The following is an 18571-nucleotide window of genomic DNA, read 5'->3' as shown; positions in this document are numbered from 1 at the left end:
ATGACTGACAAAAAAGGATTTGTTACCAGGAAAAAGAAGAATCAGTAGCAAAGTGTTTTATTTCTGAAGTGAAAACAAGAATAATTTTTAGCACCCCCAATTAAACTTGTAAGCCTGTTTTTAAGGTAAGGCATTTTCCAAGCTCCATGATGAGAAGTGTGAGAAGAAACAGCAATATTCTGTTCACAAAAACAGTAATTGCAGTTAAGACAGCAGAGTAGGCATGAAAACTATAGCTCATTTGGCAAGGTGGGACTGGGTAAAAACACCTTCCTGAGAGGTCATGTAATCAGCATTGCAGGTATTGTTATCCAGAGGCACCATAAGATACTCATCAACATTAACATAAAACTCTGGAACTTCAATGAGTACAAAATAAGGCTGTAGATGACAGAAGAACTTGTTCCCTGATTTCCACCAACCTTTCTGGTTCAACCTCGCAACCCATCCGATATCCCACATCCTATTAGTACTTGCGGAAGGGAATCTCATTTCTGATCCAGTGTTTTAGTTGGTGTCTCAAAACACTAACATTATGTGGGCATGGCCATCCTGCCTCCAAAATACTTCCCTGACATAAACAGTGCTCCAAAAGAAAGACCCATGATTCTGATACACGGTGCAGGGTTTCACTGGCCGTAGCAGCTGGCAAAGCAAGAGGAGCTTCTCATTTTGGAAGGGAACCTTGACTGCAGGAGGTCCAAAATCACACAGCAGTTTCAGGCTTGCTCTCATGGTGAGGGAAGAAGATAATACCTTTTCTGCCCCCATTTCAAATGCAGTATCCCAAGAGGTTATATAGAAAAGCATCAGTGAAGAAACAGTATCCTGACTTTTCTCTTAACACTGTAAATTTTGAAGCCCCTTCCACCCTTTCACATTCTTCAAACTGGAGGCTGTTTTTTTTGTTTGGTTGGTTGGTTGGTTTGGTTTTACATCTTGTTTTCCTGCAATGTTGCTAACGTGGACAAAAAGGAAAAGGATTTTCATGTAGACCTACTCCACCTGTCACATACAGCCTATAGTTCTAGTAAGAGCAAACCACCATTTTTTCCAAGTTTTACCAAATGTGTCCTTAGGCGGTAGTTTCAAAAGCACCTGAGTCGTTTTGAATTTTAAGTGTCATGAAAACGTTTTAAGACCTTCCATGAATATTGGATCCTCCCTCACAGAAAACAAGAAAACCAGAAGAGTTTTGCAGTCTTTAATTCATTCTCACCCACTTTACAAGGAATTTAGTAAGGATGATGTTATCAGAAACTGAATCAACCAATTAGCGAGACTATTTATCTCTGAAGGAGTAACAAGGGAGATCTGCAAATGCTGAAAGAGAGCAGAGTATGCAAATTGTCAGGGTGTTTTGTAGGCTGCAGCAGCCTTTCAGACAGAGCACGAGGATTAACAAAAATCTCATTTAATTATTTCCTCTCCTGCCACTGCTGTCACCTTCTATAAACAGTTGAGTAAAGAAAGATGAACCACAAAAAATAAACTAGGGCTTAATTAAGAAAATATTTTTCTTAGTTTCTTCTGACTAGGCCCATGTATGTATCTTGTCTCTAGGATACAGCAACCATGCCACTTCCTTACGCCGCTAATTAGGGACACCATATTCCCCGAACAGTGTTGGAGTTACACTCGCTACCATTCATTTTTAAACCAGAATGACAGTCATGTTTATTATCTAGAAGTAACGAGTATTCATGTAAACACTGCCTATTTGCACATAGCCACGGTAATGAAATTGACATTTCACACCTTCTCAGAACTAAAACTCTTCCAAAAGAGATCACCTCTGAAAGCCTTGCACGTGACAAATAAAAGTTGCAGGTGGAGCTCAGATAGGAACATTTCACAGGCAACCACTGAAAGGCTACAGAGGCCTGAAAGACGTGATATCTAACTATTAGATCTGAACACAACTGAAACAATGGAAAACTCCACAGTGTGGCTGATAAGGTCACCAAGCAGGATGCCTGTAAATTATCACAGGACTAATAAAAATCTACTTGATGTATCTATGGTATATGAAGATGTACAGATGAGGAAATACCTAACTGTAGAATTTGAAGATGCCTATCACCAACTGAAGAAACTGCTACTAATCACTGGAATTTTCTGGACATTTAGTGCACAGATAAATAGCTAATCACAAACTGCATTATCAGAAGATAATAACCAGTAGGAGAATTCATAATACAACGTATAAGGAACTGGCATGTAAAGGAGTTGCACAGCTTTCTTCCTTTGGATTGGGGCAGTTAAAACTCAGGGTGTATCATTTAATCAGCACATAGCTTTATGTTTATCTACTGCTCTCACAAGAAACCCTCATGACAAACGTACCATCAAGAAGAGCTTTGTAGCTTTATGAGGTGGAGCGGGGCTTGGAGAAGCCAAGAGTTGCCAGTAGGTGAGCAGCTGCACGTTGAAATTCTTGGGGTGGGTCGAGGCTCCTGAGCATTTGGAGCAACCAGCAGCACCACAGGGACAAAGGTGCCTGAGATGCTGACTGAGTTCTCATTACTGTTGGCATTTTAGAGCAGTGCTTCAACATTTCAAGTGAGTGCTAAGTTGCATTCATGTGATGACCAGTCACATGGGCCTGTCACACCTGGGGCCTCTGGTATCACCCCGGGCCCCTCCCAAGGCCTCTGCTACAGTCCCCTGCCTATACTTCTCTCTGCTGTGTTTTATTGTAGACTCTTAGATAATTCACTCCACACTAAAGACTACTTGTCATTACCATCTATTAGTTACAGACATTTGTGTAACTGTAAACATTAGCACTCAATTGTACAAAGCTAAACAAAAGCTGAAACACTTTATGTAACAGACACCTGCTTGCTAGAGAATGCTGTTACAGCAATAACAAACTAACGCACAGAGTCCTGAGGCTGTGGTCATTAGCTCAGCCAAAGCCTTTGGGGCTTTTGTGCCAACCGACAAGGGCAGCACTATACTTGCTGGGCTGCAATACGCCTGCACGGCCTCTCCTTGTCACTGCCAGCTACAGAACAAGGGACCACACACTTGTCATTTTAATGCCTTTGCCACTATTAAACCACTTTCTCAACAGCATCCACCCTGGCCATCTTAAATAGGAAGGACAACCTCAATGTCTCTCAAATATCACTGATAACATTGCTGGACAAATTAAATGCAAAATGTCTGCAAACATGTCGAGTATTAGAGCTGAGCGTCAGCCTTCACATAACAAACAGACATTTAGGGCGGGCATTCCCATCTAAGAAAAGTGCTGAATATCTTGCAACATATAATTTGCATAACCAAGAGATGGCAGCACTCCATCAACCATTTGCCTGAAGCATTTATTTGAAAATGATTATCCGTCTGTAAGCACGATGCCTCAGTGTATGAACAACACTACAAGACTGAAAACAATGGAATAACAACTAACAGAACGAGGCCCGTGATTATTATTCTGTTGCTTTACAAAGGTCTGAAAAGATTAAATTCATTCACCAGTAACTTGAATTATTTTTACCCCGTTTATACTAAAAATAGGGCATAGCAACTACGTTTTTAATTTAGTTGTCTCATAGATGTATCATTTCAAAACACGTTCTGTAAAATAATAACATGACCCAACTAACCTTCCACAAAACCTAAGAAGCACGTATATATCAAATATACACTAATTTAAGCACTCTCTCAACCTTTTCTCAGCAGCTGGAAAAGTTCCCTGGCAATAATCTGAAGAATCAACACGGCCCTAGAATTTAATTATGCTATATATATACTGCTGGTTGTCTCCTGCAGGCTGATGCCAACAGATATTGAAGGAGTTCAGCCTTTCCCAAAGGCTTTCAGTATCCTATATCATAGGTATACAAGAGATTCCTTAGCATTAGTAATTATCCTCTTTTAGCACATTCACTCTGATCTACTTTTAAAATCTGTGAACAGCATGTGGATTTCAGCAACAGCCTTCAAACAGCGCTATGTAGGAAATTAGTAATATGAATATATGGATGATACCAGGTGATTAAGAAACTGGGTAAAATGGAGATGACACTGAAATGGACTGAAAAGAAATTGTTGACCTGAGATGTTGGTATTGGATGAGTTTTGAAGATGGTATTATTTAACTTAATGAGGAGGTTCACAACTGACTCAAACCATCACTGGTTTCCACTTTTTTCCCTACTGCTAGAACTCATTTTCCTGAGAAGGCCAGACTCAAACAACACTGATTATATTTCAGAAAAATATGTCACAAATAAGTTGTATAATTTTACAAAGGATCTTAATGTTTCTTCCATCTATTTTTGCTTAAAATTTCTGTTTTGATTTTCTCCTATTGCAAGCAATTTTTCCTTTAGTTGCTCTCTAACTTCATTTATGTTACGCTTCATTTAACCCAATACATAAGGAACATCAGCTTGTTTTCACAGAATATACTGGACTTAAGCTCCCCACCATTCCTTCCCCCCCCCCCCCCCCCACACACACACACACACACTTCCAATGTAATCTAGTTCTTGCAGCTTGTTTTCAGAACTTTTATAACAAAAAAATGGTATCTCTCTGTTGACTGGAAATATCCAACACTATTACATTTATTCCCAATATTTCTTGCTACACAAAAGATTATCTCTTTTAGAACACCAGCAGATGGGTTCAGTTTCTTCTTTAACAGCTAAGCAGCAGAGTATTTCTCAAAAAAAAATATAATGACAAAATACAAAATTGTTGAAATTTTAACTTCACACAATTTGAAACTTGAATTGTTGACATTCTGACATTCAGCATTTCAACAAAAGACACTGAGTGTAAGTATTAAAATAGCCAGTGAAATAGCAAGAATGTTTTTATTCTACCTTTTATTCTAACATGATGCATACTTCTTAAATGACAGCAATCACACTACAGGACACTAGAGACTACAGCTATCATAAGAAAATGTCTCTAACTGATCACCTCTTTCTGTTTTGTTTTCCCTAAAGCATCAGGCCTTAGCATTAGCTTTCTCTTCTTTCTCCCACAAATTAATCTTGCTGCTTATAATGATCTCCATTGTCACAGAAAGAATATCCATGGCATTGTACATAGTAGCTAGATCAGAACACTCCAAGGAATTCAACAAATTCTCCAAAATATGGATTGGAAGCTAAGTATTTCTGACTCCAACTATTTCTATTTATGGGATCGGAGTGCCCATTCATTATTAGTTCAATACATTTTCAGAGGGTGACAAATGAAATCTGAAGAACATATATTGCAAATAATTTATAACAGCATGTTTCTGGAATTATAATTAACCGAACAGAAATACTGTCAAATAAATATGCTTTAAAAGACCAGACAAAATTAAATATCATTCCCAGGGGTAAAAATAATTTTCTTTTTTCCTCTCTGAGATGATCAATTCTTCCGGAGCTCTTCTTCCACCCACACTGTGATGTTGCTGTATCTGAATCAATAACCTATTTATAGATAAAAGGACAATTTTTTATTCAACAGTTAGTAGATTTCTACTGCTTTGAGTTGTATTTAGTATTCCTTTAAAGTTGTTTTTTTTTCTTTTTTTTCTCTCCAGATAGAAAACTTCAGATAACTACTTTGAAGATAATTCCCATATCAAGCTGAAAGCACAAGAGATAACTAAAGTTCAAAACTTTTTAAATTTTGACCAAGGGAAGATAGGACAGCTCACTTCTTCCGTCTGTTCCCAACACAGGGACCTCAGGGCTGTCCTGAAACACTCTTCCTTAGCTCATTTTCTTCTTCTAGTTTTGTACTTTCCAACCTATAATTTTGGTTTGGATTCCTTGCCTGGTTCACATCCACAAGCTGTCACGCCAGTCTGCAGGCCAGCCAATAACTGGTTTCAATATTGTTCATTTCTGTGACAAAGAATTAATTAAGTTACCCACTCCCGATACATCAATTTGTAACACGTTCTTCTAAGTGTTCTAAATAATCTTTTGCCTACATGAATTATGGATTGCTTTCATGATTTTTTATAGAAAAAATATGAAAACATGTCACACTGAAATTGAACACAATGTTTTTACAAATGAATCGGTGATACTTCAGAAGTTGTATTCCAACAGTTTTATTCAACAGAGCAAAACCTCTGAAGTATTGCTTCTAAGCAGTATCTGCTGTTATGTCTGCTATTCTTCCTATAAATTTGTCTAGGTCCTGAATTTGTTCTGGTGAACAGTAAGGTGGTTCCTGAGGTTCAAGAGATTTGGGTTCTAGTTAATCCGTATTTCACAACATTTTGGACAAAAACCACACATAAAATATGGTCCTATCTTTCTTCTTTAGTGAATCTGATCTTTCATTGTGTTTCTATTCCGTCAGAAATTCTTTCCTAAATAAAACATAGAAATGCTTAGGGGCAAAGGATGGGACCACATCAGAGGGTTTAGATCCAATCTTTCCAGAGTTCAAATTTAAAATTTGGATCAAATCCTCCAAGGTACTTCTGTCATTATTTGGGCTACTCTACCAATTTATCAGTCTTTGATGTCTCTGATTTACAACAATTTAAAGGCCAACATAAGTTTCAGGGCATTATTTGATGAAATTTAAGAGCAATATAACCTCAAACCAGTAGGAATACATATGGGCTCAATGCTGAGCACAGGTCCAGACTTTTCCTGCTCAAGTTCAGTGAATAGATAGGGAAGGTATATTGCAATTTTGTTTCACAAAGAAGTAGTTCATTATTCTTATTCATGCTAAAGAAAATGTGTTGCTGAAAGGGATTTAAGTAAGAATTCCAAATTTTGAACCCATTCAGTGAAAAGCGTATGTACGGGATAGGTCTACAGTAAAACTGGCTGGTGTTTGAAGTAAATGCAAGCCAATTAACTATGACATGTTGGAATCTTTTGGTATGACATTTTTGGTGACTACCTGGGGGGCAGAACTCAGCCATGGTAGCCTGTCCCGCATCACAACTAAACTGAAGGAAATTTAGGGAAGCTCAAATCGTATCTGTGAAATTATCTTCAACAAAAATTTTGCTTTCATCCTGCTTTAATCGTAATAAAACCTTTTGACACTCTGCCATGGGAGAGAGCCATAGTTCATTCGGTTCCTAAAATAAAGCAAATTAAGAGAGAGGCTGACTAATGCAATCCTGAGGAGGTTCTCTGATCACTTGCAAAGTGGTTTCTCAGTTCCTGGAAGATAACCATGGTTAGAACTAACGTCTCAGCATTAGCACCTAGATCTCAGCTCCTCTGACTTTTAAGGCAATCTGTCTGGGAACTGTAAATTTCCACTGTTGGCAACTATTTAAACACTGCATTTTGTTAAGCAATAATGCAAGGTTTACCTTAACCTTCAAAGGCAGCTGCTACCTGTTGGCAGGCACATCCACGAGGCAAGTTCTATCAATGAAAAATGCAACTTATTAAAGGAAGAATGCACTTTTTTTTTTTTTTCCTCCAAAGTAAACGTACCAGTTTCAGTATCTCTATACAGGAAGCTTCTGCCCACAAGCCACTTACAGTACATCTTTGCACTTGTCTGATGTCTGAGCCTGTCACACCACAGCGAAACCTCGCTACCGCTACATTCACCGACAAAGAGCACAGTAGGATATATCTCTGTGAACAGACTCCTACGTCAGTTATTGTTGATCATGATAAACAATCATCTCCTGGCTAACAAAGCACACACCAAGACCTATAGCTCACTTTCTTCATGATTTAACATTTCATAGATAAACCCAACAGCCCACTCTAATGAGTCAGATCTTCCTAAACACTTCGTTGAAGTCTGTTTACAGCAATGTCGTTTGCTACATCAGGGGGAGGAGGTGTCTGCGTTTCCTTTTTTTATTATTATTTTATTTTTTAATATTTTTTGAGCAAACACAACTGACAAAACTGTCAACTCTTTTTATTGTTTTCAACTTATATAAACAGAATTAAGCTGCGGGGAGTCTATTAATAAAGGCCTACACAACAAAACCACTGACAATCTTCAAGGCATGTTTTAATCTCCCAGAAAAAAAAAAATCAATTTTGTTTAGAATAAACTAGTAGAGAATAAGAGATTACTCCAGGGAATTAGTCTTTAAAGTATGATGGAGAAATATTGATTTTTTTTCACTACGGGACTATGATGTTGCAGTACCTATAAAATGTGCCATAACATTTATACAAAAGACTACTTCAAAAATTCCAGGATTATTAACCCTACAGCTTTCTAGTAATAAGTATTTCTGATAAAAACAGGAAAAAAAAAAAAAAAAAAGATAATTAGAGAGACAAACACCTGGAAGAAAAAAGCTTAGAGCCTCAAATAAGTTCCACTGCACTAATGAACCACTCCACAAAATCCCAGGAGGTCAAAATATATTATGTGTGTTGACTCCAGTGCAGAAGAACTAACCTTGTGCCCTTGCTTTCCATATCTATGGCATCTCCAAAGTGTCACAAAGGGATGAACACAGAGGGTGAAGTTATAATAATGCAAACTGAATGACCGCCCTGAATACAGCTGCCGAGACCTTCACTCACAGATGGTGACACTTTGTCTTGGGGGCTAAAGCTTTTCAAACAGCCGGAAAAACACAAATTCTGCTTTTGGTTGTACCTGCACCAGGCTACAGCTGAGCATGTCTTCATCAGCTACAGCAGGGAGAATGAAGCTGTTTTTATTGAACACGGAACTTGGTGCATTTTCACTCCGATGCAGGCACTACTGGGTTTTTAACATCTATAGCTTGGAGAAATCAGAATGACTCGAAGTCCTGACACTTTATATTTACTTGTTAACAGGGTCGGTATTTCACTTTTTTCCTCTGGCTTTTATTCCTTTTAGCCAGATAAGTGAGACCTGAACTCTGTGCCTATTATTCCCACTGCAAAAATTTAAAGAACCTTTTGATTCACTGCAAAACAAGCAGCATGAAGGCACCCATTTTTTGTAATGCTTGCAAAACCATCTCTCAACTCCTTACACTTTTTAACTGCCCATGCTAAGATCTTCATCAATATGAGTTAAAGCCTTCTCATAACACTTCATTAGGGAAAACCATCATTCCTACTTTGCAGATGGGGAAACGATAGAGCTACAAGTCGAGTGACAGCTTAAGGCTATGTCTGCTTAGAAGGGATGTCTGGTGGTTAATGGAATTCACTTATATAAGTAATATACAAGTAAGTATCAAAATATATTTATCTTTTTTTTTTTTTTTTTTTTTTTTGACAGATGCAACCTAAAAACCCAGGCCTGAATACTTCATGGCTCTTAGAAGTTGTTGTTTAGCAGTCACAGCCACTTTGGGCAAAAGGAAATCTTTTACCTGAACAGGGGGAAAAGTTCAGGTCTGATGCTGAGCTCAATCTCATAACTTTTTTGTCTTCATTGAACTCACAGGTATTCATGAACACTTAATGCCTGGAGTTTTACCATCACTGTATAAGTATTTTTCGTGCCTAGAAGCTGTTATATCCTGCTTTGTTCACACCTGAATTTGATTTTGCTCCCAAGCAGGCATTTTCTATTTTTGCAGAGACATTCAGTTTTCTAGAATAACTTTTCCCCTATCTATGCAAAATACCAGTTGGCCTTACTGATACATGAGCTTTGTATCAAGGTTGTATTACTAATATAGCACAGAATGAAATGAAGCTGACAGAGAAGATGTGGCATGTGTGGTTTGAAATGCACTTCACACAGGTGGCGCATTTGCATGGGAGGGTTTGATCTGATGTAACTTCAGTTGGGGGTTGGAGCTTGCACAGATGCCTTCAAAAAGACACAGCAACCTTGTGCTTGTGGGCATGGATGCGTGCACACAGATTTCGGTGGCAGTTAACACTTTTTCCGCAGACCCACACTTCTGAATGAAGCTGGTAGCTGTGTGACAGCTCTGCTCCTCGCTGCACATCAGGGTCCCCGCTAACACTGTCCCCGTAGCGTTTCGACACCGGCTGCCTTCCGTCCTCCTCCTTCATCCCAACTCCTCTATTCTTTGTTGTAGGAAATAACAACCCAGACAACGGCAATGCCTCTTTCCTTATTGGTAAACATTCTCTGGGCACATCTGCTGTGATGATGATAAGGCAGAGGTCTGCTCTCAAATGGGAAAACCAGAATGTCAGTTTACATAATGGCCAGAAAACAAGAAAAAGAGCCTACGCGCTAGAGCAGCAAGCCTGTTTCTATCTTGCTTCATTGTCTTAACAGGATTCTTATTGTGTTTATATTTAGAGACATGGGAAACTGTGCTAGCCATGTTCCCCATTGTTACTTAACCTCAAACAACCTATATAATACACTATCCATTAAGGAGCCTGAATATAGACGCTAATCAAGGTGGCTAAACAAGATATAGGAAAATAAAGCTCAGGGCTTCCTCCTTGTTTGGGAAAAAACAAACAGGAAGGCTCCCTCTTACACTCACCTCAAGAGAGTGGGGCTCTTTTTTCTGATTTGTTTCTACAGGCTCCCAGCAAATCTTAGCTCTCTGGTGTGTACCTGTTCAGCTTTTTCATCATTCACGCTGCCAGTAAACACTCCAGCAACCTGTTTCCCAGCTGGGAAACTTTTTCTTTACTTTTTTGGAGACAGTGTTTATTAGAAAACTGTTTACCAATGACAGTGGAAACCTGAAATAATTGAGATAGCATTGACTGCAACCAGCAGATCATCAGCAAGTTGCTTTTGATAACATTAATGCATTGTGCTTGAGTAGGTTTGCTTGAATGCTGTATAAAAGTTAAAAAGTATAAAAAGTTATCAAGTAAGTCGAATCCACCTAGCTGATACTAAATTGAACACAATGCTCCTAATGAAGACACATCCTCAGCTGCTTGGAGTTCACAATTCCAGCTCAGACATAAGTATTGCAGAGGAGTAGCAGTAGCAATAGAGCCTTAAAGTCTGAATGCAAAATCATTTTAAACACAGAAAATTTATAATGATTTCTGGTTAAAAATTTGGTAGATTTATTTACGTGCGATATTTCAGTCTTGCTTTGTCTTCAGGATCTGCAATATTTAGGCCTTTCAAATCAGCTAAGGATGAAATACCCAACTCCTCTAAGCCTTTAATTTGACAATTTAACACAGACAGCTTTTGCTTCTTTCTGTGGCATTCTGCCTTACTACACATGACCATAGCATTCAAGATTTCCTTAATAAGTTTGGGCTTTTCCTATATGAATGTTCAATCTTTGTCATTTAACATAAAGCAGTAACAGTCCCTGGTACACTGTGGAGGGAGAGGCTGCCATCAGAAAGCAGCACAGTTCTTTTTCTTTGAATCTTTTTTTTTTTTTTTTTGGCCCTAATGTACGTAAGGCTGTGAAGGCGACCTGTCAGGTATGCTACAGACTACAAACCCTTACACCAGAGAAGTATCTCTTTTAATAGATAAGAAATTCAAGGCAAGGTTGCTTCATCACTACCCTCGGAAAACTTATTTCCTTGGTAAGCATACTTCTTACCATCTTGTATTGTCACCCAGACATCACACCACATGAAACCGATATAAAGATATGTAGCCATTGAACTAAGAGAAGAAAATGAAGCACCTTTGCCAACACCTAGCAAGGGAGCGTGAAATGCCTGAAGTTCCTTCTCACCTCTCCACATCCCAGTACGTCTGCAATCCACCTGTGCAAAGACCAACAGGGAAGCGGGAGGCATGCAACAGGAGCATCAAGCTCTAGGAGGATCTCGGGGAAAAAGTCAGCCCACATTGCACCGTCCCACTCCACAGGCAAGGAAGGAAACCATAGCAGGAAAGGTTTCTCTTCTCTGCTGCTCAGGTTTCACATGCACATCATAAATTCTCTGTCTTGAACTTAGTGCTTAGTGCTGGAGATGCAAACAAACTTATTCTTGGGAGAAAAGCCAAGGGCTGGCCTCGTTAGGCATGGCTGCAGTGAGATTTCGGTTAGATTTTAAGCTCAGACCTTTGTTTTCCTTTATTTTAATTATCCTCTCGGCTTTCTCCCCTCCCTTCAGAGTCTCTCCTTCTTGCAGGTGGTGGCACTGCTGCACCATTTGTGGCACTCAGCACAGATTCCTTCGCCAGGTTTCAGAGTCTCTCTTAACAAGTAATTAGAACAGTTTTCACCGGCTCATGCTGTCAGCTTTCGAGCTCCTGCATGATCCAAATGGCTCTCAGGGGATGTTACATTATGGTTGGTTTGTTATTGTTTGTTCCAGGCCAGTGCCACTAGACAAAAGCGTTATAAAACTGGTGAGTAGTATTAATCACAATTTCTTAGGTGTCTGTGTCTGCAATATGCCTGTTCTCACTTTCCTGGTTTTTTGCTTAGTTTCCATTTTGTCCTGAAAGAACAATAGGGATGTGATGCACAGGGTATTTTGCCATATAAAACCTCGGCAACGGGCTGACATATTTGTAGGGTTAAATAAAAAAAAGACTGAGAGCAAAACAAGCATTGCATTTCAACATCTACATCTCTTTGTTAGGAATGACGGGATTAGTACCCGAGAGCTCCCCTGCAAACAGCCCGACTCCAACCAGCTCCAAGTATTTCAAGCCCCTAAATTCAGCTGAAGCTTAACCACTTACCCATTGTGTGTCTCCACATCTAACTTGACTTCAGCATACAATGCAGAACGTCCCCTGCTGCGCATCCCCAAACAAGCCCCTTTGAAAACCCAGTGTTTATTTCAATTCGATTAATCCTTATTTCAAAACTCAAATAGTTCTGAAATTCGCTGAGCTGCATCCCTGTCCCCGTATTAAGAGACAGGTATTCAGTCATACATGGGGAGGAAAATAAACAGAGTAAACACAACTAATTTATTCCATTTCCGATCTTATTGATTTCAGGTCCAGAGGGCTTTTAAATCTGTTAAGTGAAGCAATAAGCAGAGCATCGCACACAAGAAATAGGACTTTAGCTTGTCTTCCTCCTGGGGCTCTTCAGTGCAATGAAGAGGTTTATTCAGTATTGGTACAAAAAAAGAAGCCCTGCAACTGAAAAACCACCAACACAACCAAAGGCCCTCTAAAAATATGAAAAAGAAAGAAGAAACACCTTTCTCAGGAAGGCTAAAAGCAACTCAACGGTTGTTAAATACATGAAGGGGGCTATGAGCCTGGTAGGCTACTGACTGATCTACAGCAGGTCTGCATTTACAGAGTGCTTTACATCTTCAAAGTGCTGTGTAAACATTAACTAATTGATCAAGTCAGAAAAACAACTGCTTCCAGTGTAATATCAAGTACGTATTCACAAGAGAACAAATTATTAACTAAAGGAAGCAATTAATTTAAAAATCTATTATCATAAATTATACTGAGCATTTCCCTCCTCTTTAAGATTATTCCCTCTGCAATCTGATTAATGTTTGGATTAATTTGCTCGTAATTTCTGGAAACTTACTAAGTGCAAACTTAATAGAAGGCTGATAGAAATGTCAGAGGTAATTGATGCTTTAATGGGCATGAAATCTGGAAAAGGAGCCGATCGAATAGCTTCACAATGGCCTTTGTTGAAGGCCAGGGGAAAGGCTCACCATGTTGGGCTCACTGCTTTAGACGAGTTTAGTGAATTGTGTAACGGGAACACTCTCTGCTTCCTAAACCTGGAGGGACAAAAGATCTATCAAAGCAATATAGCACTCCTCTCATTACCTCCAGACATTCTCTCATCAACTACTTTTTTTTTTATTTAATAATTTTTAACATTTTTAAATGATGGCATTTTCAACTCAATAGTTGCACGGAAGATTTTTTTTTTTTAATGCTAGCAAGCAGTTTTTATCTTGCTATATCAGCACAGAAGCATTACAGAAGCTGAGACAATTCTATTTATTTTTTCCCCCTCCTTGAATTGATAAAAAAGTTTCTGTTCCCATTCTTGCTTTTTCTCTTCTTTTAAGCAAGAAGGCCTGCTCTCTGTATCAGGTAAATCCTATTATTCAGTTTCAGTCAGGAATACAAAGGAAACATTCCTCAATCTGTCCACAAGAATCTCATCCAGGTCTGTTTCTTAATGGAATGCACACTCAATGATAACGCATATATTGGGTGTTACCCAGAGGCAAAAATATCTTCATTTGTGAATGCTGATATGTGTAAACCGTATTTAAAACTATTCCACCTCCTAAAAAAAAAAAAAAAAAAAAAAAAAAAAAAAAAGAGTCAGTTTACCACAACAGAGCATAGGAGTCTTGTTTGCAAAGTCGCTGCCACATATTTAAGGTCGGCTCTTAAGTTCTTTTCCCTCACTCTTAATGCCATGAAGTTCTGGCTGCTGCACTCACACTACCCATCTTCACATTAGCTCTTGTACCAGCCAATAAGTAAAAACCATTGTAACGCTGTCTGGCTTGTAAATGAGAAGAACAATAAGGAAAGTCTGAGCCTGACAGCCAGCAGTCCATGGTGATTACAGAGAAAAGGGACTGCATTTTTCCCTCTCTTTTTGTTATTGTTATTAAGGTCAGTGTCATCCATCAAGATGTGGAGTTATTTCTGACACAGTTTCAAAGGTCAATTGGTCATGTGCAACGACAAAAGAGATTCATGGAATAATGTACCCAAAAACTGGGGAATGCGCCTTTTCAGTTTCTATTGTCATGCCCCTACTCATATTTCAATGCCAGAAATCAACAAAGAGAGACATTTGGAAATACCAGTTAAATAAACAAGAAGAAACTGCAAACAACTCGTGTAGCTTGAAAGCCATGGAAATTTGCCTTCTAGGCTACCGTTTCCTTTATTCCAAACATTTGGTCCATTTTTAGCCAGGAGAAATATTTCATCGGCCTCCCCATGCATTGGAGTGGCAGACTTTGACAAAGGCTCCTGTTCCCACTTCAATGGGATAGCAAAACTCCAAATATAACCAACCTCTCATGCAATGATTCACTTGGCTGGCACACTGCTGCCTTTGTCCTTCATGCTAGGAGTCTGAAAACAGATCTTTTCCTGAGTTTCAATTCAGGGGAAATCTTGGGCAAAGCCTGCGGAGGTTTCATCACCATACCTGCCACATCTGCACAGTAAGGACTGCTGAAATTGGTAGCAAATGCGTGAAGACTGAATCCAGCAACAAGCTGAATGAAACTTTTACCATCTACTATGCAATGGCTGCACAAATATAAAGCTGCAATACTTTCTGACAAACTCATCCATCTCTCCCTGATAGGAGGAATATCAGTGCTTCACATGCACTGGAGCCAGGCAGAAGAGAACTCTCCACCATGTATGTGAAGCTATACCAGAGGCCCCTATACTCCACTCTTCTGTGACAAAGAAACTCACTGGCTGCTTGTTTCTAAGTAAATAACTTTGAAAATGAGGACTCCTTCTCCTAGTAAGCTCCAAACCTGACTTTTCTTGAAATATCAATAGTGTAATTCATAGCTAAAATCTGCTTCTCTTCTGAACTGACTTATCTATACCATATATCAAAAGAGCTTCTCAGTAGACAGGCCTGTACAGCACTTCTTGTAAATGAAATAGTAGCATTATCTTGTCCAAATTTACAGGTAGAAATGAGCATGTAGCCCAGCAGTACGATGACTACACAGCCTACTTACAGCGTGGATCTGTACCTTCAGTGTTTCCTGTGCAGTTCAACTCATTTCACTTGATAACAGCTTATTTTACAGGCCATAAATCTCATGTGAGTGCTCCTGACACCCCTAGTCACTACTGTTCACGTAGTTGCAATGTAGTACTATAGTTTGGTGTGGAAATTATATGGGAAATAATTACAAACTTAGGCCCAAACAGGCCCTGTGCGTGGTAACAAAGTATTTAGCAGAAAAAATGTGCAGTTAACTTCTTCTCACCTCTAATGTTTGCAATAGAAAAACTAGAAAGCATATGAGCACTGTAATACAAATTGAAGGATTCATTATACCATTTACAAATGGAACACAATGGCAGAGAATAAAAATGTTTTTGCTGAAGGATTTACTTGGAAGCAGATCTGCTAGGCACAAGGCAGTTATTACCTTCCCATTCGTGCTATTGCTCGTCCTTCTTACTCATATTGTAACTTTACCCAGCACTGATTTACTAAACTAGTATAAATAGAAAACTGATATTTTGGATAGATATCATCATTCAGCCCGACACATTCAGCTGAGCGGGACTCAGCGATGCGTGCAGTAGGTCAGTTGCACTGCCCGGTTATTTCCACTTCAGAGTCCACAGCATACTGACAAATACATACATTGACAAACAGCTCCCAGAAGTCAAAACATTCATTATTTAACTCTAAACTCCAAGCAGTTTTTAAAGAAATTAGATTCTAGAAAGCTGGCCACGTTTCTTCCTTGCCGTTGCCACAGCCTCCCTCCATCACCTGCTAAGCCCGGCACTTCCAGGCCCTGCTCTCCCTCAGGACCCCAAGGCACAAGGAAGTGCTCTTCGCCACTCTGGGGGTTTTGCCCTTCCCAGATAAAACCACACTGTGAACTCTGCAGCAGGTTACCACGAAGTTCTGAAAACCAATGGTTCAACCATTGTTCCTCAATAGCTCTCAAGTGTGCACTCAAGATAACACCCTTCTCAGCAATAATTTCTTTTTTTTTTTTTTTTTTTTTTTGTCCTGCTGCTTTGTCTTCTCACTGCTGCCTTTTACACAAACGTTAATGCATTCAAAACCCCAGTAATATAAGGTTAATGCACGGTATTCAAAAAAGTACTACAGAGCAGTCTCGACCTCTGACATTTTTTTTCTGTGCTTTGGTAGTGATCACATATTATGGCTACACAATTTTAAAATATCACTATAGGCTTTCAAGTTCTCTCAACTCCCCTCTTACATTGTGATTTCTTTTATGAAAAACATTTAAAACACTGGCTAAATGATTACTTAATTTTGCCTCTGCAAAGCCAGGGATAACCTGTACTACTAGATCACATTCAGAAACTGAAATGTGCATTTTTTTAACTTCTCATATTTATCTCATATTTACAGACTAAGCTCTTCACTGAAAAAGACTATCTTTTCTGAACTGCCAGAGGCCTTAAGCCACTCATGGGCCTTAATGTTCCTCATCAGCCTCACCTGGGGCTCCTAGCCCTGCCCATGGGGCACCCAGCCCTGCCCCTGGGCCCAAGGGCTCCATGCCATCCAGGCTTTCAGCCCTTGCCCAGGCTATTTTGTAGGCATGCTTGCTTCCAGGCCTGCCTTCTGGCCAGACCTCAGAGCTGCACCGTGGCTCTAGTTGCATGGATGCATGGATGGATGGATGGATGGATGGATGGATGGATGGATGGATATTACATCTTGCCTCCAGACCTCATCTCCTAGTTGGACTTTGGGCCCATGTTGTGACTTTGTTTGCAGTCCTGTCCTTGGCCCTGTCTTCAGTCATCCTTGTTGGGGCTCCCTGGATAGACCCTGGACCCTATTTATCTCTTGCCTTGTCTGGTGTTGTTGATGGACCCTGTTACCAGCATCTGCCTTGACACCATGGTCTGACCCTGTGGTGCTGTGCCTGGATTAGTGAGGGTGCTGCCTGAGGTGACCCTTGGCACCAGGCTCCCCTTCCCTTAAGTAATCACTGTCCTTTGCTGCTTCTTGACATAAAATTATAATACATAAATGTGCTGCAGTAATAGTAATAATAATTTAGTTTACAATCTTGGAGAAAACTATACCAGAAACATGGAACTTAGTTGTTTTCTCCCTTACACGGCTGAAGGTGAAATCACTTGTTTTGAAGTCCCACAATCCTCCCAACAAAGTGCCTTCTGTTACAAGTGATTAAGATAGATTAGCTCCCATAAACATAATTTCATATGATGTGTTGCAATTATCATAATTATCATAGGTTTAACTCATTTATTTTTAAAAAATAAAAATAAAAATGGCACTAGTTAGTTACAGCCCTTGAAGTTTCCATCTGCTAACTGTTAAAACTCTTCAGATGAAAAAAAAAAAAGAACTGGGAATTTTCAAACTCAAAATCTTTTATCAGATGTAGAAATTCACTGAAAAACAATCAAGCCTTCAAGATGAAATCCTCTAACAAGCAGTATGTCTCCTGTACACATTCTGTGTTTGCAGAAGTTGAGAATGGCTGGCAGTCCTACCCAAACTTTACTTAGCTCAGAAAGATAGCTTTCATCTTAAAGTATAAGTTAGCTGCACACATGAACTCCCTTAGAAGTTGGCGCTACTGATGTAAATAGAAAAGCACAAATGTTACGAGGGGGAGAATCAAACTCACATGACTGGAAAAGGAGATAATTGTATCTGCTTAAAATATGCTGACCATGACATGTCAACACAATGCTTAGAGAAAACAGATTTGTCGCAGGATTTGCTTCTTTCCTAGGAAATAGTATTTATGCTGCACAGAGTACACTAGTATATAGGGATTTTCATTGTCATGTACAAATTGGAAGAGACAAATGAGGCTCACATGTCAAATTTTCATTAAGTAATGCTGTACAGGACGTGATTTTTTTTCATATGTTAGCTGAATGATGAACTAACTCAATATATCAGTATATATAATCAGCATCCATAAGTTGATGTAGAGATAGGCTGGTTAGACTGTTTGTGAGCAAAAATGGTTGGCCTCTACCCAACAGTCAAAATCTAATTCATGTCAGTAAT

Source organism: Anas acuta, chromosome 6 (assembly GCF_963932015.1).
Source record: "Anas acuta chromosome 6, bAnaAcu1.1, whole genome shotgun sequence".
NCBI classification, from domain to species: Eukaryota; Metazoa; Chordata; class Aves; order Anseriformes; family Anatidae; genus Anas; species Anas acuta.
This window is presented reverse-complemented; position numbering follows the sequence as displayed.